This window comes from Cyanistes caeruleus, chromosome 1, assembly GCF_971803275.1.
Source record: "Cyanistes caeruleus chromosome 1, bCyaCae1.hap1.1, whole genome shotgun sequence".
NCBI classification, from domain to species: domain Eukaryota; kingdom Metazoa; phylum Chordata; class Aves; order Passeriformes; family Paridae; genus Cyanistes; species Cyanistes caeruleus.
Window position 1 is genome coordinate 55642126 of NC_141701.1, and position 26519 is coordinate 55668644.

The following is a 26519-nucleotide window of genomic DNA, read 5'->3' on the forward strand; positions in this document are numbered from 1 at the left end:
TTTATGTTAAGAAAAAAGTCCACGATATTTTATTTAAAATTCTGGGCATTTTGTAGTTGCCCAATCAACTGCAATTGCATATGACAAATTCTCAGATACCACTTTTTTTCTGAAACTAAAAATAAAACTTTAAAATATTAGCTGAATGAAAAGCCTTTTTCTACTGGTAAAAATCTAGCATGAAATTGAATTTAAATATTACATTAGTCACATTCAGAGTATTTATTTTTTTTATACTATTGCTGCAATATCATGTTGAAGAAGCTCAACTAGCATAACAGAAAAGTACCTTATTCCTTGGAGATGTGTGTAATGTTTTGGGTAATTAATACCATGCTGTTGATTCTCATTATTTATTGAAACTGCTCATTCTCATTATCTTAAATCTTTAAAGACAGTAAATCAAGCCTTGTTTTAATTATATTTTATCCTTAAGAACTTCACAGGAAATTGTTGTTTTGGTGACGCATTATTCCCTTGTTCATTCTTTAAGCAGTGAGCCTAATTTGTCATCTTTTGTGAATCTTGAGTTCATTTTGCTGCTTAATATTTCAACTAATAAAGTTGAATACAATTTATGACTTATGCTACAAGTTAAATATTTTACTTTAAAAAAAAATCAGTTTCCCTCCTGTTGTATGTTTCCCTGCCTGTCAAATATTACATAACATTGCATGAGGCTTATTACCATAAAAAACAGTAATCAATAGTCTAATTTAAAATATTCTGTAACATTTTAAATATTCATGTAAGTATCACGAAAATTCAGTATTAATTATTAAACATTAACAATCACGTTTATGTTTATTCCTAGATATAATTTTCCTTTTTTTCTATATTCTTGATTACTTGTCACTCAATATCTTTGAAAGACAGAACTTTAAATCCCCTAAATCAGACTGATCCAAATAAATAGGTGACAATTAGGACTGAATTTTAAGTGACAGGCTTTAATTTAAATAAGTAAATATACCAGATGTATCATAATGTATCACTTAAAGAGTCCTGTCATTTTTATATGCAATTTATATTCTACCCTCAGTCTACTCAGAAGAAGGTCACCTCAGAGAATTCTCCATGTAGTGACAGGAAAACCACAAGGCAATTTTCAGTTTGTGAAAAATCATAGCTACCAAAAAAACAACCAAACCCAACCCCACCCCACAACAAAACACACCAACCTCTAAAAAAGAAAGCCCCAGATTCCCCCAAAATTGAAACACCCTTTAAGACACATTAACATTTTAAAAACTTGGTGCTTTTCACCATCTTTAACCAACTAATGATTGTAATTAGCAGGGAAAAAGAAGCAATTTCTAAGGACACTGTCTCCTGGTTTCCTTTCCTTTGACAAATGGTCTTGCTCTACATTTGTAAGCACACAGAGCTTTTTACTCAGATGTCAATATTTAGCTGGTTAGCCAGAGCTTACTGGACATGAGTTTCATACTGCTACAATTTTAGAATTTTAGTGTTTAGTGAAGTTACTTTGAATTCAAATAGTATAAATAGGAATGGACTAGATTCAGGTGGGGAGCGTTAATTTTTATCTTCATTATTCAATATTCTTATTTTAATTTTGTTTGTAGAAGTCCAGACTACTGGATAACAAGAACTGAGACACATTTTGTTGTGTGCACCCAGCAGTGTACATAGGAGCACCACTTTCTGCACAACAGCAATTCATATATTGCACTAACTCATTTTAAGCAAGCAGACTTTATATATCATAACTAGATATCATATGATACATGTATACATATATGCATATCATAACTAGAAGGCTCATTATTATAGATGTTTCAGTCTACATACAGAACGTCCTTTGCATTAGTTCAGATAATTACCAGAGCAAGAGCAGAATGAAAGAGCAAAAGGTTCTTCTGGGGGAAGAAGAAAAACACATCCTGTATAGCATTTCATCATTATCACCATCATCATCATCATCATCCTCAATCATCATCATCAATCATCATCATGATCATCATATCATTTACTTTTTTCCTCCTAGAACCTTGAAAATATTGTTTTACTAGTTTCGAGGTTAGATCTGAGAAACAAAAAGAGAAATACAAGGAGTTAATCAGACAGTACTTACGTCCTGAAAGTGTTTTTCCTTAACTGGGCCTGAGTCAAATATTCAGACACTGAAAATTCATAAATTTTTCTTATGTGAATCCTATTTCAGGAGAAATATCTAATCTTTCTCAGTTATGCCCAGACACACAAGAAGGACTGCTTTCAGACTTTTTTTTTCCTGTTACCAAAACCTTAAAATACATAAATGATCAAGGTTAGAAATCTGATTTTTATACATTAGTATCCCATTTTACAGATGTACACAAAGGTTTTCTGGAAGCAGTAGAAGAGTAATAGAGATCTATTAAAAGAGATTAATTGAAAAATACTGTCTTGAAATTATCACAGTATTTACTCTCATTTGTGCTTTAAACTAATAACTTGTAAATTTACTTAATTTTTCATAAGAAAAAGCATAACTCCTCTGATATTGATTCTATGATACTTCTTAAATTTACTCCCTCTTTCACCAAAATAAGAACATTTTATCCTTTCCAAAAACCTGAATTCTTAATCTCTCATTAACTTTTTCTCACTAGATATCTAGCAGAAGAGAGTAATACATCTTACATATTTTTCTTAACATCACTTTAAATAATGGAGTGACAGCAAGAACAAGTACAAAGTTCCACAAAGTATCTCCTTTGCAAAAAAGGTAGTGACCTGCAAATACTGTTTCTGCCTGGGGGAAACCATGGTTCCATTTGTTCTGTGAAACGTGCTCTATAATCCAGTGGAACTGCTGTTAGAGCAGGCAGTGCAGTATGGTTATTTTGAGCTAGCAACATTATCACTGAAAGTGTCAAAGATCAACTACATTAAAACAGGCAGAGTTATGTGCTGCATACTGTTCTGTCTAAAGACTTGCTGCAAAATCAGGGTGAGCATTCTTCAGTCCCTTCAGTTTGACAAATGTTGGCTGTGTTCTCCCCATCATAGATATTTTTCTTAGTAAAATATATTGGTTAACAATTCCATGAAAGTTTTGATTACTAAGTCCTTCCTTTACCTCCCCAAGTTCCTTCTCCTCTTATTCCTTGCATTGTTTAGCCAAAATCATTGTTATAGTATATCTCTTGTTTTTATGTTCACTTACATAACTGGTATTTATTTGTATTTTAAATGGAAGTGCAGCATTACATAGCAACAGTAAAAAGGGAGTTAATTAAATATAAAATTCTGAGGAGGCAGTAATTTTATCCCTAGAATCTTCTCTGACATTTTTTTAAAAACTATGTATAAGTACAGAAAGGATTCTCATAATTCAGCAGTAGAAGAGCCAAACCCCATCACTTCAGTATCTAAATTTTTTTTAAAAAAATTACCAAAACTTGTAAAAAATTACCAAAAATTGCCAAAAACTGTGAACTTTTATTTTACCCAGTGCTGAAACATATATCTTATTGCAAAGTCCTGTTTCATACAGCTTTTAAGCAATAATGAAGTTACAACATTATGAAGATCCCCTCTATGTTAGGAACATCAGTTCTGTGCTAACAGCAACGAAAATAAAAAGCAGAATTTTAGACCAGAGGACATGGCCTGGTGTCATTATTAGAAGAATTTTCTAACTTTCTGTGCATATGCTCCATATGTATCAATGTCATCTCCACAAGCCAAAATGAGCTGTTTTAATGAAGGAGAATTCTCTGTATTCAGTTTCAAGAACAAAAAGTGACTTCAAGAGAGGTGGCTTCTGTCCTAGCAAATTTAACCAACAAACTGAACTGTGACAAAACTGCTTTTGAAATTTGATATTATCATCAGATGCAACCAAATAAGAAACTAAAGAGAGACAAAGAAACCCAAAATCCCACAAAGCCCCCTAAAACCGAAAAAATAACAACAAAAAAACCCTACATAACAGTTTTAATAATATTTAATACTTTTGCCTGATACATACTATTCAAAGCTGAATTATTACAATCAAGAGTAAGTCATTTCTCAATGAAAGTTTTATAAAAGCATTTTTTTTTAAAAGGAAAAGCACATAATGGAAAATAATAGCTTGGTAGAATCATTGAAATTAGAAGAAATATTTATTTAGAAATTTAAAAATAAGAATACAGTACTTGGATTCATTCTCAGTACTCAAGAAGTGGTCATGCTGTAAAGGTGAAAAGCCATTAGTTGTAAAGCCACAACTATTTCCCCATAAAACACTGTGATGAATCAGGGTATATCTGTGCAGAATGTAATTGTATTTTTGCATTCCATTGAGATAATGAAAGGGGAGAGATATGCTCTAATTTAGTTATATAGAGAATAGACAGCATTATCTAATTAATGAATAAATTATTAGTAAACTCTGACGAGAAAAGATGTAACTTAAAAAAAAAATAAAAATCAACCACTTGTAGTAAAAGAGGATAAAGGGCTTTTGGCCCTCTTTCCCCTGGCCCTTTTGATTTTTTAAAGTAATTAAGATATAACCTAATTTGGTTGGTTTGCTGTTTTTATTAAAATCTCATAAAAAAATAATTTATAAGATGTATTAAACACTGTCTTGGAATTTGAATATCTGAAAGTCTTACTCTCAAATGAAAAAAAGAGGAATGCAAAGCATTTGAATTAGGTTATTAAAAATATTAAGGTAAAATTGAGAAAGAAAGCATTGAGAATACAAATAAATGCTTATATTACCATTATCAAAAGAAACAAAAATCGTGGTTTGTGGAAACTGCTGCAAAGCAGTTGGTTCTGGTAACATATCTATAGCAGTATGGTTCAGGATTTCATTTAACTTTATAAAGGCTATGCATAATTTATTAGGAACTAATTTAGTCATGAATATAAATATTCTGCTGGTTGGGAAAAAATCTTTTTTATGCATATTTTGCAGCTCAGCTTCCTCCTTTCCTTGTTAAAAAGTGCTATTATGGCACTTTCTTGCATTAACTTCTGACTGTATAATTATAAACCAGCAGGGACCATCAAAAGAAATCTCACAAGACCCAGGTTTGTGATACTTATCTACCAGGACAACTAATTTATAACAAAATAAGACATTGTACTAAAATTTTAAAATTTTCCTGTACATTTCTTCTAATACATCTAATATTCTATAACTGTATCTAATTCTGTACTTCACCAAACATGCAGTTTTGTGATTTGTAGCAAAAGCTAGAGCGTTTATCTTCAAAATAAAACCTGACATAAAATGTGATTATAGTTCACACTTAGTTTAGCCTTCCACTACTACACGCTAGGAAAAAAATAAACCAAAAACAAAGAGAACTCAAAAAACAAAGACTAAATAAGAAATATCTTCTTAGTAACTGATTTCTACCCCTTAAAGAAAAAAAAAAAAAAGAAAAGGTAAAAGTATTACAACAATTGGACAGTTTGATTTTTACTAATAACATGTATCATTAGCTGCTTTTAGTATGTCATAGAAGCAGGAGAAGGGAAAACTATGAGTGTTGACCAGCATTTCACCAGTGATCATATTTCTGGAGCGAGGGGAAAAAGGTTATTAGAGGGGTGGGATGTAGAAATCCTTATAGAACTGCACCATGGTGCCATTCAGAGGGTCTAAGCAGCTACAAAAGGAAGGGAAAACCTGAGAGAGGGAAAATGCAAACAAGTAAGCAGGTGTCCTTGTCTCCTCAAACAGATGAAAAACCTGTGCAGAGAGACTGTAATCCAAATGCACTTTTCACTTTCATAGTTCACCTTCCTGTGCAATATTGTTGCTCTAGCACATGTTGAATAAAATCAAAACAACCACTTTTGAATATGGTTATATAAATTATGTTTTTTAAAGCAGCAGCAAAGGGTTAATCACGATAAGGAGAGTCATGGACCTACTTTCTCAATGTACTAAAAGCTCTTGCTTAGTTCAGCAAAAAGATGTGAGGGAATATGATTACGGTTTTATAAGTGCTTCAGCTGAGAACACACAAGAGCTGCAGGGGAGATAAACTATTTAACTAGACAACAATACTGGAACAGAAACAAATGTGTACAGATTGACCATAAATAAATTTAATCTGACAACAAACCTCTTACAGGCTTACAAAAGACAGAAGAGATGGTAAAAGTGCAATAAAAACAGTACTTCTAAATGGAAGTTTATAAAGCAATGCTGTGTGTTACCCAAGGTGCTGCTTATGAGCGCCCATGGCTACACTTCAGCTCATGGGAAATCCTTTCCAATACCATGTTTTTAGGATTGAATTCTTTTTTCACTCATCTGAGAAAAGAAAAATAAAACATGAAAAGCAAGATTTACTCTTAAGGAAAGAATACCATAGCACAATGTCTCTTGATTTTGACGTCTGTGTTTTGAAAACAGAAGAGGAATGTGAGCTACCATTATTGGCTTTTTGAGAAACCTGTTAAATAGAGGAACATTTTGTGCCTTCACAATTTTGATCTCTTTCTTTCACTCTTAGTTTTGTGATAATATGAAGTGCAGAAATGTGCACAACATGCTGGAAAGGTCAAAGTATTCTGATTCACAAAACACATACATGCAGAATTAAAAAAAAAAAAAATCACAATTCTGAGAATCTCTTTACCTTTTAAAGACAAACATTTTTACTGAAAAACCTGTTACATATTTTATGCCTTCACCAGGCACAACACAACCAGCATGCCAGATGTGAGCATAACCTTAATGAGGAGTATGCTAATGGTTTTACTTAGAGCTCTTCAGAGCATTAATTTTGAACTGAATGAGGGCATGCCAAATACAGAGAGCAGAAGCTAATTTTTTTTTATAAAAGAGAAATCACAAGACTCCTATAAAGCTGCATACAAAGAGGGAAATGTGATACAAGAAACAAGGTTAAACTTCTCTGTTTTAAAAGCAGAAAGGAAAGCTGCTGGGTTTTGTTACATTTCCCATTTATGCTACCATAAGACAAAGCATTCCTATTCACACAAAGGACTAAGAACTTGCAATTCTGAAAGCTGGGACATAAAGTCTTCAAAGCAGAGAAAGAGGTCAAACATATGATGAGGATAAAAGCAAAAACAAAGGCACCTACACTCTCAGCTGTGTTCAGTGTATTCCACATTACTAAATGCTGTCCTGGAAATTAACATAAAAATTATCCTATCAACAGTTCATCATTTTCTTTAAATTCTCATTTCCTGCATCATCCAAGTTGAGTGGAAGAAGAAAAGTAAAAAAAAAAAACCCAAAACAGCAAAGATAAAACAAACTCTCTAAAAGACTATCTGAATATGCAAGGTGCTCAGTTTCTTTATACAAACAGAAATCTAGGTCACACTGTAAAGTAAGGCTTTATTTGCATATAGGTTTCAAGATTTCAGATGGCTTAAAATATTAATGACTTTTAAGAGACACATTATGCTCACAGGGCATTGTAACTGCAGAACTGTGTGCTACATTTTAATAATCTATCATTGTACATTAAAGTTAAATTGTTTTTATAACAATATATAATGTATTTTTTGGTTACTTAATTGAGTAACTTATAAGTAGAGTTCATAGAAGTTTGTATTTTATGTAAGACTCTAGACATTCAACAAATGGTAAAAATTATGTTTGACTAGACAAATTATTGACTGTGAACCCCACAGTCAAGGAGATTAGTTAGGAGGATTATACATGCAGCTCTTCCTCATTATATGCTACTGTAGTAAAGCCCACAGTCATTTGTTCTACTCAGAAGCCAATCTATAGATCTAATGCTCAGTCAGGTATGTAAAAGCATATTCAAAATTGCTTGATACAGTGATATATAAAAATATACTATTCTGTGCATCCCCTCAGGCTTCAGTAACTTCAAATATTGGGGTAGAAAGGTGTCAAAAAAAAGAGCAATCAGGTACACCAGCTGGGGAATCTTGGAAAGCAATTCACATCACCTGTTCCACCAGCAGATCAAATATCTTCCTCTCAGAGTAAGAAAAATAAGCAGAATGTGTGCCTTTAAACACCCATCTGTAACTAAATTTTTTGCTAAACTAAATCCAAACCTGATTCAAGTTGCCAGGATACAGCACAAAATGGTTCTGATCTGGGCAGGGCAGAACTAGGGAACAGAAAATGATGAGAGACCTACAAAGAACCATAAATATTTGTGTTTGAAGAATCCTGGGATAAACCATTAACAAGCCTATTTGGTGATAGGAGGTTGAAATTCCTGAGCAAAAAACAGCAATGAAAACTCAGTCCCATAGAAGAGGGAATCAAACATGGAAATTGAGCAGAAAAGGAAGCAGCAACTAGTCAAGAGGCAGAAATGGATTATTAAAGACATTGCAAATATATCTCTGGATCCAACTCTATGAAAATGAAAGTGTTCATTTAATGATAAAATAAATCCTGAAAACATGGTCCATTAAATTTATAAAACTAAGAAAAACATAATGCCAATACTAATGAAAGCTTTTCTGTTAAATGCAATATTGTACACTGGTCAAATTAAGAATAACTGCTATAAAATCACTGCATGTAAGGATAAAGAATCATAAATATCTCAGAGAATAGCCTAATGACCTGATGCAGATCGTGAAATAGAAACAGTGATCTGAGAGACAAGAAGTGTCATTTTACACACACCAGCAGCATCAATTTTGGCATCTACACTGATATACCCCTACAATCAGAGACGGAGGGAAGTGTGACTAATGAAGTGGATTAATAAACTTACTAAAAAAATACTACAATAAAATATATACATATTCCCCCCCGTCATTGTATCACCTTTCAGGGTGGAATGAATGGGTGAGAGTGGGGGAAATTTTAAGTGCTTATACTGAGATCTTTGTTTTCTCCTGGTGTTTATTTTTCTTATTCTTTATCCAGAGAACATAAAAAAAGCCAGTGTCTTTCCTATCTAAAAAGAAATGGAAACAAAACTAATTGAAGAATTAGTAAATGCTTTAGAGATATCCTGATTACCTCCAGTGTGCAGCAGTGTTAAAATTAGATTAGCCATACAATGTACTGTCACATTTTGATTGATTTAAATATAATCATTAGACTAATACTTAGTGACTACATTGTGTTCCATTCCAATAAATTTCCATTTTATAATTTTATATTTCCATGATTCATGTTTTTAGAAAAATACTCAAAAAATTAATGTTCTTGTTTTTAATGTTCATATGCTATTTTGACTGCATATTCATCTATGATGTGCAAATGGAAAGGACTGTGAAATATACAGAGCTGCAAGAACATGTTATCTTATAACTGCTTACTGAGCAACACCCATACAAGAAAAGCAAAACATAATTAGAGAATGCAGTTTCAGGACAGGCTGCTCTGTGTTCTTCTGGGTCAAATTCACCCTTAATGTAATGTCTTACTAATCTTATTATCACTAAAGTTACTCAAGAGATTATCTGATTTGTGGAACGTAAGACAAGCATGCTCAGAAGCAGCACTTTGCAGATAAACACTAAGAGAAGAAGCTTCCTTGCATGTCAAGCAATGTTATCTAAAGGTTTTCATGCTGTTTGTTTTCAGACTCGTGAATAAGTCTGAAATGTGAATAAGAAGCTTTTGGTCACAGACAATAGCTTTGTCTGTGTTTGTTGACACTTCTGGCTCTTCTGAAATGCTGATGAGGACAGGGACATGTGAAACATCCTGCCTTGGAAGGGCAGGACTGTTTTCTGCACTTGTGTCAGAAAACTGGTTCCAGCAGAGATCTCTGCCTCCAACGAGTGACACTGACACATTAAGAAAGTCTAGGTGAGCTGCCAGAACTGTATTTCTCTTTCCATTTCCTTAGTTTGAAGGTTATGATATCATTGTGCCTTTCCTCACTCCTTTACAAACAGCAAAGTACATTTTCCAGTTTAGTGAATGCTTGGCACGTCCACCTTTTCAGCAGGTACTTGAGCTGCTAAACTCAACCAAACTCAACTTAGAGGTGACTGAAACCTTCAATTTGGTTAAAATGAGAGCAATCTGCTCCTGCTGGGCTCTAAGCTGCAAACCTTCAGCACAGGAGCAGAATATGTGCTATTTGAGTTGAAAAAAATTAAGGGAGCCACGTGTGGCCAAAAGAAAAGATATGTTAGAAAAGCTGTCTCAGATGTAATCTAAGGAGGCAATGAAAACACAGGTCAAAGCCTTTCTGAGTACAGTGGCAGATTTAACTACTGGTAATGAGATGGATAACTGCGGGATAAATAATCAACATTGATTAATGTAAATTAATCCAGTCAGAAGGTGCACCTGTTGCAAGAAATTAGTAATTATTGAATGGGGGCCATATCACAAAGAACATTTTTTACTTTGATGTGAAGAAGAAATATAACTCTAAACCAGGTAATACCAGAGGGAATAATTTTAACATGAGAACTGTATTCCAGGTACATTTTAAATTATTTTTTAAGGAATTGCACTTTTTGAAGATTCCACTAACATACATCTCCAATCTTGATGACAGAAATAAACTCTAATTAAAAATAAAATCTTACAAATACAGAAAAAAACACCAAAACATACCACTGCCATGGAAACATTGCACCAAATCAACTTACAGCTGTTATTCTTTGCTGCCATTCCAAGTGAAACAGAAATCCTTTCTCTCTTCATCAGTTTCCTACAGGTTGTTCACATTATTCAGATGTAATGCAGATGCAGAAGTTTCCTACATTGCTTTCTTTGCTCACAGCACAGTAACAGCTGTAACATTGTGTGACAAAGCAGTAAAAATGCTCCTAGTTTAATCATTCTTTTGTATGTGTCTGTCTGAAAAAGAGACAAGGGAAATTACCTATTCTTTACACAGTTATGGGAAACACCTCCTAAGTATAAGATTAGGTCAGGGTAGTAGATACCATCTGGAAAAGGCACTTCACTTTGTTCAAGAACTTATTTAGCTATGACTAACTACATTGCACCAGAGGACACGCCATGTAACAGTAATCTCATTTTGATGCTTCTGTAACAATGGTAAAAATTTCATTTAATGATTTGGTAGGGTGGGTTTTGTGGGTTTGTTTTCTTTTTTTCCTTTTTTCCTCCCCTAATATAGAATTATTGGGAGAACCATCTATTTCCTAGAGTTGATGATGTATTTCTTCTCCTAATAAAGAGATAATCTGTTCATTTATTGCTTGACTTACATCACATCAGTCTATATTTTAAAATTGATTGCACCTATCTCAACAAAATAAGGAAGTTAGTTTCTTTGCATTTGACCATATAGAGAATCAATGGGCCATTGAGTCCCTCGAAGGCAGGGAGGCCCTGCAGAGAAGGTTGAAGGCAAGTTGAACAAAGTCAGCAGTGCCCTGGCAGCCAGGAGGGCCAGCCCTGTCCTGGGGGCATCAGGCACAGCATGGTCAGCTGGGCAAGGGAGGGGATTGTCCTGCTCTGCTCTGAGCTGGGGCAGCCTCACCTCCAGTGCTGGGGGCAGCTTTGGGTGCCACAATGTAAGAAGGACATAAAACTTCTAAGAGTATTCTAAGGAAGGCAGAAAAGATTCTGAAGGGCCTGGAGGGGAAGCCATATGAGGAGTGGCTGAGCTAACTTGTTCTGTTCAGCCTGGAGGAGACTTAGGGGAGAGCTCACTGTGGTCTGCAACTTCCTCATGAGTGGAAGAGGAGGGACAGGCACTGATCTCTTCTCTCTGGTGACCAGGGACAGGACCCGAGGGAATGCCCTGAAACTGTGTCAAATGAGGTTTGGATATTAGGAAAAGGTTCTTCACCCAGAGGGTGGTTGGGCACTGGAACAGGCTCCCCATGGAAATGGTCACAGCAGGAGCCTGTCAGAAAAATATTTGAAATATTTGGACAATGTTCTCAGGTACATGGTGTGATTCTGAGTGTGTCCTGCACAGGACCAGGAGTTGGACTTTGATTATTCTTGTTGGTCCCTGCCAACTCAGAATATTCTGTGACTACTTACTGAATTTGTAACACATTCAGTACTGTGCATTTGTTCTGAGGTTTGGGGAGAAATGGAGTAAAATTAATAAAACAGCTGGGAAAAGTAAAGGAAGGAAACTGAAGTGGCAAAACAAAATGGAAAAGATAAATTAACCTGAATTAAATAAACTTATTCAAGGCATAAAGTAACTGTAAAATCCAAAACATTTGTCTGAGACAAAGGTTTATAGAAGGGTGTATTAATGGTGAATTTGAATTTACAGCTGAGTTACAATCAAACTGGAATGCAAATGGAAAAGAAATAAAATGTAAATCCAGTCAGGAAGTTTTGATATATCCTTTTTTTGATCAGTCATAACAAGCCAACAGTGTTAAATATTTGGGATATTTCACCTTTACCTCAACATTTTCTTAAAAATCCATTGACATGTCAAGGTGTTTTATGCCTTGTAATGAAGTTTGTGAGGCATGAATGGTGGGCATTAACCACTATTGCACTGGCACAGAAGGAGAGGGAGAGATGCTGGAAGGGTGATTTGCTCTTTGGATGTCTTCAAAATACTGACAAGGACATTTGTTCATTATTAGTAGTACTTAAATAATAAAGATCTGCTAAAAGCTCCAGGGGAGAAAGAACAAAGGGAAAAAAATTGTTTCCCTTGAGTCAAGAACCAAATAAATTAATATAAGTAATCCTATGTATTAGATGTGATCACTACATTGGAGTTTCCTATTCCCCTATGCAAATTACCAAAAAATTTCTCAAGAAGCTTCTGCCTAAGGATGATCTAGGCAGAAAAATAAACCAAACCCCCAAGAATCCAAATAATTCCTCTCCAGTCCTGCCCCAAAGTGCACAACATTAAACACAAATGTGGTTATTTATGCATTAATTATGATTTTATAAGATTAAATACTTATATTGACACAGAAATAAGACTAAAATAGTCTGGGTTCTCTTTCCATGACAACTTAAATGCTGATGCCATTACCAGTTAAAGTAGACCCAGAAAAGCAGAGATATTTGCTAGGCTTTTCAAAAGCCTAGTTGTATTTCATCGCTATGCCTACAGCACCATTGCTACTAAAAAGTTTAATTAAACTACAGATACCACAGCATATGCCACTCATTTTTCAGTTCAGGAATACAATTACAGAATATTTCTCTTCTGGTAAAGATGTAATTGTACGTATTTTATCTAAATGAAAATTTGTAATATAATAACTCCCTAATGTTAATGCTAAAAATTACCATGTAAAATTGCAGCGATGTTGCTAAATTAGTTACTAATTAAAAACAACAATACAGCTGCAATACAAAATATCTATCAAAATAGGCACTGGGAATAGCCAAGTTGTTTATTTATCAAACTCAAAAATGGTTTATCTAAAGGAGAAAGAAGATACTTTTTAAAATATTACTCAAAGCTTTTCTTTAAAAATCAAATGGAAATACTGTAATGACAGCCAGAATATCACTTTGTAAACAACATTTGTACTTTCTTGCAACAGAACTTCAATTACTTATAGTGACAGATGGAATCAAAAGCAAATTTCAGAAAACGGATTAGAAAAGTGAAAAATTAAGGAACTACTGAAGAGTTTGTCTGGGAAGGTTCATCCACAAAATCCCCAGTGTTTTAAATACACATAAAACCGACAAAATATTAATGAAAATGTTACATGGATTAACTCAGTGTGGAGCTGTGTTGACAAATTTCAGATGCATTTAACCTGAAATGGGTGTTATGAAAATTTTTGGAAGGCTTCTAAATTGAACAGAGAAGTCTCTTTCTGCTTCTATTCAGCTTTAAAGTTAATTTTATTTATCCGTATTACTGGTGGACAGATAGCTAAAAATACAGAGAATGAAATGCAGCAGAGAGAATCATTGAGTGTTCAAGGCACTCATAAAATATGACATTACTAAGAAGCATTGTCACCAGGGAAGGCCATGTCTTTGTGAGGATTTTTTTCTTGTAGTTTTATAAATGGGATACTAAAACCCTGATTTAATTTACCCTGATTTAATTTACATCACAGATGATATCATTAACTTCAAACCTTCCATAAGACAAACACCCATGTAACTAAGGCTCCTGATTCTTCCAGATAGCTTCTATTGAGATAATACTTGGAATACATGTTTATGAATAACTTAATTTTAAAAAATACCTTTTAGTTTTAATGATATTTATATTTTATTGCATATATATCTTTCATTCTCTTTAAATTAAGGCTCTATAACCTGTTTTGCTTAATTCTGATTTTTTTAAAATATTTTTTTCTTAGTTTTGTAGTCTCATTATCATTTTAATAATAAAAATTATATATCTTTTATATAAGAAATTATATTTGATCCTAACTTTGCTGTTTATCTTCTTGCTATGTCACCATTTATGGGGGAAAAAAAAAAAGCCCAAGTGGTTAAAATATTGTACAGGAAAATTTCATGATCTCCTTTCCAGACTACACAAAAATGGGAGTGACTGAAGTCAATGCCAGGATTGGATAATCACTACAGTGACCAGCATGCCAGGTGGGCAGTTTACACCACTGTTCCTAGTACACTTTTGGAAGCTGAGGAGGAAGACCCTCATATATATCACATTTGCTAAATGCCACCTTCAAGAGGTTTCCTTTCGTGGATACCAGATACCAGCACAAAATGGGATGTAAAGTCCTATGCTATTTCTTACTAACCCATTTCTTCTGTTTGCAGATGCAATAATAATATGTTGATTTATTTTACTATCCAGATTTTAAAGCTATACTAATTTCTTGGCACCCTTGGTAGTAGCTCCCTTTGTTAATGCAAAGTGTGTTGTGATATGCATGGTCTGAGCACATTCCTAACCAGAAAGCTCATCTCTCCACTACAATCCAAGAGTGAAAAAACATATGGCTACATTTAAGCAGAGGATATCACAAAATAAAAAAAAAAAAAAAAATTAAGAAATTAAAAAAATTTTTAAAAAAGACATATTGAACTGCTGTCTGTTTACTGCTAATGCATCTTTTTTTTTTTTTAGCTTTAACAAACTCAGCTATCTTCTTGTTCTCTGCATAATATTTTTGATGTTTCTGGCTTTTCTGTAATCATAAGCACTAGCATCTAGGAAGTGAATATTAGAAGTTTATTCAGCTGTCCTGAGCAATTTGTGTAAACTTTATATGATGCGTTCCATGTGCTTTTAATTTTATGCACACTGTAAGAGCACTTAAATGCATGGAATTATGAAAAAACTGAGGAGAAAAAAAAAATCCACTAACGTTGTTTTGTGGAAAGCTCCCATATGGATACTGAAAGCCAAATGTTAAATCCAAGCTCCTAAAAAAAAGTCTATTGAACCAGCTAAACCCAAAAAAGTACAAATATAGAATATGGTACCTGTTTTATCATTTGTTGTTGCAGCACATGGTTAGAAGTTTGAAAAAGAAACAATTTTAAAATCACCTACTAAAATTATATAAAACACATCCAATAAAATGCATCCTTCGTTCTCTACATTACATATAAATTTATGACCTATGCTCTAGGCATATGTGTAATGGTCCAGGTAGTGTTACAATGACAGCTCCCCAGACACAATTCTTCATTTTAAACACCTTGTTGGATTGCAAACCCCACCAGACCTATCAAGCAGCACTGCATTATTTGGTGCCTCAGAAGTTCTTGATAGATTTGCAATAATCTTCAAGTTCAAGAGACCTCATAATTCAGATACACAGGATGCTTCTCACAATTATTATAAAAACAAGGAAAATCCTAACCATATTAGCATATGGCTGGCTACTGGGAGAAGATTATAGGATTCCTTTCTAGAAACTGTGGCTTGTATAACATGAAGTCTATGTTTCTAGGAGTACTGCAGCAGCGCTGATGTGTGCATAGCTGGAGTACATTGCTAGTGTGTGCAGGTATAAATATCCAATGAATATTTGTTTCCTCTCTTCAACTCACATGTATTTGCTTATTTATATCCTTATGCAATTATTGTTGTTCATGTGTCTTAGCTTTTCTTGTTAAGGATAAGGCAAACCAAACCGACCTTAAAGTGAAGCTAGGCAGCAAAATCATAATTTTCAAAAATCCCACACAAGTCTGAATACACTGTTTTCTCTAGTAAAAATAACAACAAAGAAGGACTTTCCTGATGGACTCTCACAATGTTAACTTTTACGGAGATATCTATAGTTATTTATTACCAGTTAATCAGCTAATAAGACTTGTTGCTATTCCCCCTGTGTGGCTTAGTCCTCAGAGAGTTGCACTCTGCATGGGTAGAGATGTAGTTGACAAAATCCTGTATATGGTAAAGTTTTATCATTTTTAGGAGATTGGAGATGCCCAGACCTAATCTTCAAAGATATCAGAACACAAAGAAACATCGTAAGGGTCCTAGCTGACATGGTTTATGTGCTGCACACTTTGGAGAATTCAGTTTCCCAGCTTTTCGTCCAATGGCATTTCTTCCAATAATTTTCACTTTTTCCATGCACAGAGGCAGAACACAGATGGAATCATTCTGTCTTGGCTTGTACTTTGAGTATAAAGTATTTTTTATGATTCTTCATAAGGTCTTTGGAATATATATAAAGCAATATCTTTTCACCAACAGAAACATAGTTAGGGGAAAATCACAGCTTTAGCAAAGCAGAATTTCTATTGAAATTAGTGTTAGTATTGAACTTAGAAGCATGTAATACATTCTTTGTCAGGGAAAATATGCCCAAGACTCCAATGCTAACACTTCGACTTGCAGTAAACAAACTAAAACTAGTATTTTCTTTGCATGCTAATGAATACAATACTGTCCTGGGTTGCAGTATATTCTATCACCATCCTCATGTACTGTTGAAACCAGGTGAGGCAGTGCTCCCTGCCTCCCCCCCCCCCCCCGGGCTACCTTCTGTTAATGGGCCCATCAATGCCCTGCCCCATGACTCATAGATAACTTCCCCCTGTATTGTCCCCTGTTAATGGGCCCACCACTGCCTTGCTGCATGACTCAGAGATAACTTCCTCCTGGACTGTTTTCTGTTAATGGCTCATCAAGGCCTTATCTCATGACTCACCATCCCATTGTGAGATGCTCCTCCCCGAGGGAGGAGCCAAGCATTCCATACTGGATATAAGCTGAGAATTCGAACACCACAGCAGCCCTTACCTACGGGACTTCCAGAGGACAGGAGCTACTGCTGGACTTTCAGCTGAAGACCAGACCCCCTTTCTTCCAGAAGATCACGCTTCAACAAGACCACCTCATCTGGACGACTACCATCACCCTAACAGGGTTCCAGGCTGTATTCTGACTCTGTCAGTGTTTTTGATATTATTGCATTTATTCTTTTTATCATTTTCCTATTAAATTATAATTCTGACTTGCGATCTCTCACTAGTTTGATTTCAAACTAGTACATATTTTGGCGCCCAACGTGGGGCATTAACCTGAGAGAAAGTCAGAATTGCAATTTCATATTAACAGAAACCTATCCACCATGGTGGTTGGCTTGTCTATATGGGTACTGTATCTTGCTCTCTATATTTTCCCTCACATGGGGAACTACTTGCCTGTTGTATTGCTCCTGTTGAGACCAGGGAATGGTATGAGAATTGCTTTATTGGTTTATTATGCTTATGGCATGATAACCTGTGAGGCAATGAATACCATTCGGAATATATACTCAATTTTGTTTGCTTGTCCTAGTCTGGGCTGCTACATCTGGGACCTTCTCAACAATCGCACCCTGCCCTTGGTGGGAAGAGTGGAGAGTGGTTTCTTCCAGCCTTTCAGGTCAGGCACAGCAGTTTTTAAAAATATTGAGTTCTCTCTGGATGCCAAGGACAGCCTAGTCTTGCTGTTTTGTTTTCTCTGCATGGCCTGCACCATGTACACCATGCTTAGAAACAAAGCACTGTTTGGTGTGGTACAGCGTCTTCTTGAAGAGGAAGAGAAAAGAACCAAGAGCAGAGCAACAGCATCCATGACCACACAGACTGCCACAGAGGAGAAAGGAACCAAGAGCAAAGCCACAGCGTCCGTGTCTACGCAGACTGCCACAGAGGAGAAAGAAACCAAGAGCAAAGCAACAGCATCCGTGTCCACTCAGACTGCCACAGAGGAGAAAGGAACCAAGAGCAAAACAACAGCCTCCATGTCTACGCAGACTACCACAGAGGAGAAAGGAACCAAAAGGGCCATGAGCACCTCCACACAAACAGTCACCGAACCAGAGCAGCCTAAACCGGTAGAAGTTGCCCCCATTCAGAAAAAGAAATCAAAAAGCAAATCAGTCCGCATAGTGACTGATGAGGGTGAGGCAGGACCTTCACACGCAGCGGAGGAGACAGAACCAGAGATTATCACTCGCTCTCTATCCCTAGGTGAGCTGCGTGACCTGCGGAGGGAATTCACCCGCCAGACGAACGAGTCCATCCTAACCTAGCTGCTCCGCATCTGAGACGCTGCAGCAAACGACACCATCCTGGATGGAAGTGAGGCCAGGCAACTGGGATCGCTGTCCCGGGATGTGGTCATTGACCAGGAGATTGGGAGAACCCAAGAAACTCTCAGCCTCTGGAGGCGACTGCTGACAAGTGTAAGGGACAGATACCTCTGCAAAGAAGACCTCCAGGTGCACCAGGGAAAATGGAGCACAATGGAACAGGGTATCCGATGCCTGAGGGAGTTGGCTGTGCTGGAGATCATTTTTGCAGAAGATGAGAGATTTCCTAAGAGCCCAGATGGTGTCCAGTGCACGTCACAGATGTGGCTGAGATTTGCACGGCTTGGACCAGAGATGTACTCCCGTTACCTGGCAACACTGCAATGGAGGGAAGGTGAGGACAGGGTGGGTGTCCTGGCCAATAAACTAAGAATCTACGAGGACACTGTCACTGCCCCATTTCGCACCCATGTCTCATCTGTGGAAACAAGGCTGGCTGAGCAAGTCCGGAGCTTGATTGAAGAGGGCCATCAGAAACTAAAAAAGGAACTTAAAGAAGAAATTTACCACGTCTCCCCAGAACCAACAAGAGTCTCTGCTATTAGGAGCAGGCATTCCCCAGCCAGGGAGAAAAGATACACTCCACGAGGTAACCTCTGGTTTTTTCTCCAGGAGCATGGAGAAGACATGAGGAAGTGGGATGGAAAACCCACCTCCTCCTTAGCAGCCCGGGTACGTGAACTAAAAAGAGGGACAACTACCACAAGGAGCTCATCTAGAGCCAGCGCCGCTCCGGTCTCTCGTGGCCAGAACATCAGAAGGTATAGAAATGATGATATGAGTGATCCTCTTGAAGAGACATCAAGAGCATATTCACCGGAGGAGAGCAACGTGCACCATGACCAGGATTAGAGGGTCCCTGCCTCTAGCCAGGTAGAGGAGAGGGACAACCGGATCTATTGGACAGTGTGGATCCGATGGCCTGGCACATCTGACCCACAAAGATATACGGCTTTGGTTGATACCGGCGCTCAATGCACTCTAATGCCATCAAGGTATGTGGGAGCGGAACCCATTTCTATTTCTGGGGTGACAGGGGGATCCCAGGAGCTCACGGTACTGAAAGCTGAAGTGAGTTTAACTGGGAATGAGTAGCAGAAACACCCCATCGTGACTGGTCCAGAGGCCCCATGCATCCTCAGCATAGATTACCTCAGGAACGGGTACTTCAAAGACCCAAAAGGTTATCGCTGGGCTTTTGGGATAGCTGCTCTAGAGACAGAAGGCATCAGACAACTGAGTACCTTGCCTGGTCTCTCAGACAACCCTTCTGCTGTGGGACTACTGAGAGTTGAAGAACAACAGGTACCAATTGCCAGAGCAACAGTGCACCGTCGGCAATACCGCACCGACAGAGACTCTGTGGTCCCCATCCATACGATGATTCGTGAGCTGGAGAGCCAAGGGGTGGTCAGCAAGGCTCGTTCACCCTTTAACAGCCCCATATGGCCAGTGCGTAAATCCAGTGGAGAATGGAGACTGACGGTGAATTACCGTGGACTGAATGAAGTCACGCCACCACTGAGTGCAGCCATACCAGACATGCTGGAGCTTCAGTATGAGCTGGAATCCAAGGCAGCAAAGTGGTACGCGACCATTGATATTGCAAATGCGTTTTTCTCCATTCCTCTGGCAGCAGAGTGCAGGCCTCAGTTTGCCTTCACCTGGAGGGGTGTGCAGTGTACCTGGAACCGATTGCCCCAGGGGTGGAAGCACAGTCCTACTATCTGCCATGGACTGATCCAGACTGTGCTAGAAAAGGGTGAGGCTCCAGAACACCTGCAGTACATTGATGACATCATTGTGTGGGGGAACACGGCAGCAGAAGTATTTGAAAAGGGACAGAAGATCATCCAGATTCTCCTGAAGGCTGGTTTTGCCATCAAGAAGAGCAAAGTCAAGGGACCTGCCCGGGAGATCCAGTTCCTGGGGGTAAAGTGGCAAGATGGACGGCGTCAGATTCCCACTGAAGTCATCAATAAGATCACTGCGATGTCTCCACCGACCAACAAGAAAGAAACACAAGCTTTCCTAGGTGCCATAGGCTTTTAGAGAATGCACATTCCTGAATATAGCCAGATTGTAAGCCCTCTCTACCTGGTTACCCGCAAGAAGAACAATTTCCATTGAGGCCCTGAACAACAACAAGCTTTCGCCCAGATCAAGCAGGAAATCGCTCATGCGGTAGCCCTTGGTCCAGTCAGAACGGGGCCAGAAGTGAAAAACGTGCTCTACTCTGCAGCCGGGAACAATGGTCTGTCCTGGAGCCTTTGGCAGAAGGTGCCTGGTGAGACTCGGGGTCGACCACTGGGATTCTGGAGCCGAAGCTACAGAAGATCCGAGGCCAACTACACCCCAACAGAGAAGGAAATTTTAGCCGCCTATGAAGGAGTCCAAGCTGCCTCAGAGGTCATTGGTACTGAAGCGCAGCTGCTTCTGGCACCCCGACTGCCGGTGCTGGGGTGGATGTTCAAGGGAAAGATTCCTTCCACGCATCATGCCACCGATGCTACTTAGAGCAAATGGATTGCCCTCATTACACAGCGTGCCCGTATTGGAAACCTGAACCGCCCTGGGATTCTGGAAATTATAACAAACTGGCCTGAAGGTGAGACTTTTAGATTATCTTCTGAAGAAGAAGAGCAAGTGACACGTGCTGAGGAAGCCCCACCATATAATGAGCTACCGGAGAGTGAAAGACGATATGCCCTCTTCACCGATGGTTCCTGCCGAATTGTAAGCACTAACCGGAAATAGAAAGCTGCTGTATGGAGCCCCACACGACGAGTTGCACAAGCTACCGAGGGAGAGGGTGGATCGAGTCAGGTCGCAGAACTTAAAGCTGTCCAGGTGGCTTTAGATATTGCTGAAAGAGAGAAGTGGCCGAGGCTCTATCTCTACACTGACTCCTGGATGGTAGCTAATGCTCTGTGAGGATGGCTGGATCGATGGAGAAAAGCCAACTGGCAAGCGCAGAGGGAAACCCATCTGGGCCGCTGAGATTTGGCAGGACATCGCCGCTCGGGTGGAGAAGCTGATCGTGAAGGTTCGACACGTGGATGCTCATGTACCCAAAAGTCGGGCTAATGAAGAGCACCGTAACAATGAGCAGGTGGATCGAACTGCCAAGGTGAAAATATCACAGGTGGATCTGGACTGGCAGCACAAGAGAGAATTATTTTTAGCTCGTTGGGCCCATGATGCCTCTGGTCATCAGGGACGAGATGCAACGTACCGATGGGCTCGTGAGCGAAGGGTAGACCTTACTATGGACAGCATCTCACAAGTTATCCACAACTGCGAGACCTGCGCTGCAATCAAACAGGCCAAGCGGGTGAAGCCTCTGTGGTACGGTGGAAGATGGTCCAAGTACAGGTATGGGGAAGCCTGACAAATTGAGTACATCACCCTTCCCCAAACCCGCCAAAGCAAGCGCTACGTGTTGACCATGGTGAAAGCAACCACTAGATAGCTGGAGACATACCCTGTGCCTCATGCTACTGCCCGGAACACCATCTTGGGCCTGGAAAAGCAAGTCCTTTAGAGACATGACACCCCTGAGAGAATCGAGTCAGACAACGAGACGCATTTCAAGAACAGCCTCGTAAGTACTTGAGCCAGAGAACATGGAATTGAATGGATCTATCATATCCCTTATCATGCACCAGCTGCTAAGAAAGTTGAACGGTGCAATGGACTACTCAAGACTACCCTAAAAGCACTTAGTAGAAGAACCTTCAAAAATTGAGAAGTGAACTTAGCAAAGGCCACCTGGATGGTTAACACCAGAAGATCCATCAATCGAGCTGGTCCTGCCCAGTCTGAACCCTTGCACACAGTGGATAGAGATAAAGTCCCTGTGGTACACATGAGAAGTATGTTAGGAAAGACTGTTTGGATTAATCCCACCCCAGGCAAGAGCAAACCTATCCGTGAGATTGTCTTCGCTCAAAGACCTGGTTGCACTTGGTGGGTAATGCGGAAAGATGGAGAAACCCGATGTGTGCCACAAGGAGACCTCATTTTAAGTGAGAACTGTGTGTAAGGTTCCATTGTATATATATATATATGTGTGTGTATGTGTGTGGAGTTTAAGGAAGGTACTGATTTGGAATTATGTAGATGGTAATAGAATAAGGGGTGGATTATGTCCTGGGTTGCAGTATATTCTATCACCATCCTCATGTACTGTTGAAACCAGGTGAGGCAGTGCTCCCTGCCTCCCCCCCCCCCCCCGGGCTACCTTCTGTTAATGGGCCCATCAATGCCCTGCCCCATGACTCATAGATAACTTCCCCCTGTATTGTCCCCTGTTAATGGGCCCACCACTGCCTTGCTGCATGACTCAGAGATAACTTCCTCCTGGACTGTTTTCTGTTAATGGCTCATCAAGGCCTTATCTCATGACTCACCATCCCATTGTGAGATGCTCCTCCCCGAGGGAGGAGCCAAGCATTCCATACTGGATATAAGCTGAGAATTCGAACACCACAGCAGCCCTTACCTACGGGACTTCCAGAGGACAGGAGCTACTGCTGGACTTTCAGCTGAAGACCAGACCCCCTTTCTTCCAGAGGATCACGCTTCAACAAGACCACCTCATCTGGACGACTACCATCACCCTAACAGGGTTCCAGGCTGTATTCTGACTCTGTCAGTGTTTTTGATATTATTGCATTTATTCTTTTTATCATTTTCCTATTAAATTATAATTCTGACTTGCGATCTCTCACTAGTTTGATTTCAAACTAGTACAAATACATTGCCTACTTTCTCACTAGAAGAAGAATATTTGAAGTGCTTATCCAACATCTGTTAGGATTAAAAAACCCAATTAAGTTCATAGGCTGCAAATTTTATTATTTGTTTTCAGATAAATACTGAAGTTACGGAATTAAGCATATGAATGAAAATTAATGTTTCAATACTCTATTATGAAAAATGTTCTGAAGTCTCAAAGTTTGTGAGATTTCATATTGTCAAATGTATTCCAAAACCATGGGAGCTGCCAGAACCTGACTAGCTTGGTGCTCATACACCAGAGTAACAGGTTTGATTAAATGTATTTTTCCATATCCAGTCTATACTCGTTATCTTCCAGCACATTTGTGATATACATGTACAACTTCTCAGGTAACAGCAAAATAGCATCTTGACAGTGAACATGAAAAGCTAGCAGCAGTAGTCTTAAAATAAGTTCTTTTTGGCCACCATGTGGAGAAGTGTTAAAAACTGTAAACTCCAGCTGGAGAAAAATGTGTACATATTTTTTTTTCCACAGATGTAAAAGTATGTACTCTAAAAGACATTCAAATTAATATGAATTGTAAATTAATTTTATATTATTACTACTGAGGAGAAAATAAAGGAGACTGGAGGAAGGCCTTGTTTCTCAACATAAGCATTTTGAACAGTCATCCCAAATTTAAATACATTAAAATGCTTCAAAACTTATGAACACATTTCAAACATTTTGTACTTCATGAAATGAAAGCTTTTCTTTTTATTGAGTGGATTACTCTCCCCTGACTTAAGATATATAAAGCACAGGTGTATGAAGAAATTTCCCCAGGTTCTTGTATCTAACCACTTTCATAGCATAACTACTTTGGCTTGTCTTGATGTTCTGCATTCAGATGATACAAACCAGACTAGGCTCCTCTGCTTCATAAAAGTAAAAGTAGTTTTTCATTACCAGATCCAGAGCTGTACCTCTGCAAAGTAAACATTCATTTAACCAGAGCAAAATAAACCAAACAACCTAGCAATTCTCTCCCAACTCTGAAATTCTGTGGGGAAATTCAAGAGGTTCTGGTCTTCAAAACAAGCAGAGACAAGCTTGTCCCCTCTGGCTGATCATATAAATAGATATTGTTTCATGGGTAGATTTTGTTTCTGCCAATAAACAAGAGACAGTTTAAAAACAAAAAAATAGGACAATACCCTTTCTTTACTGATGATAGTAGTAAAGTTCAAGTAAAATGTAACCAGAATTTTATGCTCCAGGTGTACCACTTGATGTATTTTAAATATTAAACTTTATTTCTGGACTCAGAACTTCATAGACTGAATTAGGTATCCAGAGCTTTGGCAGTTGGACACCCGCAAAGAAATCTTTCAGACAGTTTATTCGGAATTTGGATAAAGAACCATATAATACATAAATAGTATTTATCTCTGCTCTGGCACAGTGTGCATTTATAGTGCTGAGAAACAAAATAAGCATTTTCTCACTTCTCTTCATAGAGTTACTTTCTTTTTCCCTGTGGTACAGTCTTGTTTTTGGCCAGCACTGATTCCAGATCACTCAAGAGGACCTGTAGGACAAGCCACCCTCCTTTGCTGCAGCACTGGGGACTGTGACATCACAAGCGTAGATGAGGTTACTCATCCAATTGTAATTCAACACACATATGTACACACACACATGTAAAATGGCCATATCCATGTATTTTATATATATTAATACATTTATAAAACTTTCAGTAGGCTCAGCTTGTCCACTCAGCCAGTAGAGTGTGACAGGACACAACAAACACCCAGGCTGCAAGAAATTAACCTCATCTTTCTGTCACAATGAGATCTCATACAAGGATTGGCATCAACTTGGGAGCCACATACAATAATAGATAGTAAACAGTCCACTTCTAGCACTGTGCTACCCTTCTCTCACACTTGGAGTAGTGTTCCCATCACCAATCATGAAGTATGTCACAAAAATAGGTATAAAATTCGAGTGTGAATTTTTTTGGGGGGGCATGAGAATGTATACAATTAACCAAAAAAAAACCCCAGTAAAAAATCTCTCTAATCAAAATTAAAAATTCTACTTTTTTGTGGCACTTGCTAAGGAGTTTGAAGTCCACTGAAGTTTATTTAGAAAAATTCTGTGGGATGAGATGGTGGTCTGCCCCATTTTCAATTGTATTCAGTGGGTTTATAAAATGGTACCCAGCTGGGGTTGACTTTGTGAGTGATGTCTTTTTATAGAAAAATCCTTTGAATACTACCAATCCCTTACACCAGCTAATTTTGTAATAGTATTTAGCCTTGCTGCCGTTACCAAAGTTGCAGATAAAGTGGGAATTCTGTTGTTCAGAAAACTAGATTCAACTAAATTGCACCCTGTAACATATCTGTAGTATGCTGTTGCATATTTACATTTTATTTAAGCCTTACATTTTTTTTTACCATTAAGGTTTTTTTTTCCTATAATTACAAAGTTGGATAACTGTAAGAAACTGTGGTATAGCTGCTGGAATTCTAAAGGCTCTCTCTGTTCCAGTGCTTTTCAAAGCCTTAAATGCAAAACACAATTTAAATGTGACATCTGGTAGAGTTATTAAATGTAGCAGCTGCTGAGGAAACATAAAAGGATTCTTCTTTTAAATAGAAAACAAGCTGACATTTTACAAACATTTATTCACCATTTCAGCTACTGCTATACATTAGAGAAGGCTAAAATAATCAGAAAGAATTTGTATGATCTGAAAAACAAAAGTATGTACTAAATTACAAAGACAGCAGATGTTTCAGCATTTATTTCTCTTTAAACCCTCTGCTTTCATACATTTCCAGGTCAAATATTCAGTACATATTTTTTTTTCCTCCTATTAATTTTCAACTGCATATTCTACTCCATAGCATGTATGACATTTTGCTAACTTATCCTAAAACCATGTCTCAGGCAGATCACAGAGATGCAATATAATTACTGTCCCATTATAACAGTTTCTCTTTGAGTCCCCCCACTTCTTTCCTCTAAGTAGTAGCTCCTTGAACTTCAGGTGTCTGATTTGGATGAACACAGCAGTCTTTGTTGTGAACCCATTATTACTTTTACTGCATGCGTATCTTTAACCAGGCATGCCTAATTGGTGTGGAATAAAGCCTTTTCACTACCACTATATATCACACATCACTTTACAACTAGCATATGCTAGCAGATGGTATGTGCAGTTTGGTTTCAGGCACAGTCAAAACAGAAAAATATCAATAAACTAACACAATTCTCTTTACACAAAAGTTATCTTTTTAAAATGATACCTCTTGACTTCACATTAGAAACCCCTATCCTCAGAGCAAAACTTTCTTCTCAG

General features: G+C 37.9%; 1 long non-coding RNA gene across 1 annotated transcript in view; it reads right to left on the reverse strand.

The window, feature by feature from the left end:
- Positions 1-2003: 2003 nt before the first annotated feature.
- The window catches only part of LOC147655518 (uncharacterized), a 62782-nt gene continuing 38266 nt past the window's right edge, over positions 2004-26519 (reverse strand). The window contains exon 3 of the long non-coding RNA XR_015288251.1: positions 2004-2050. This is a non-coding gene — a long non-coding RNA (uncharacterized LOC147655518). The remainder of the gene's footprint in view (positions 2051-26519) is intronic.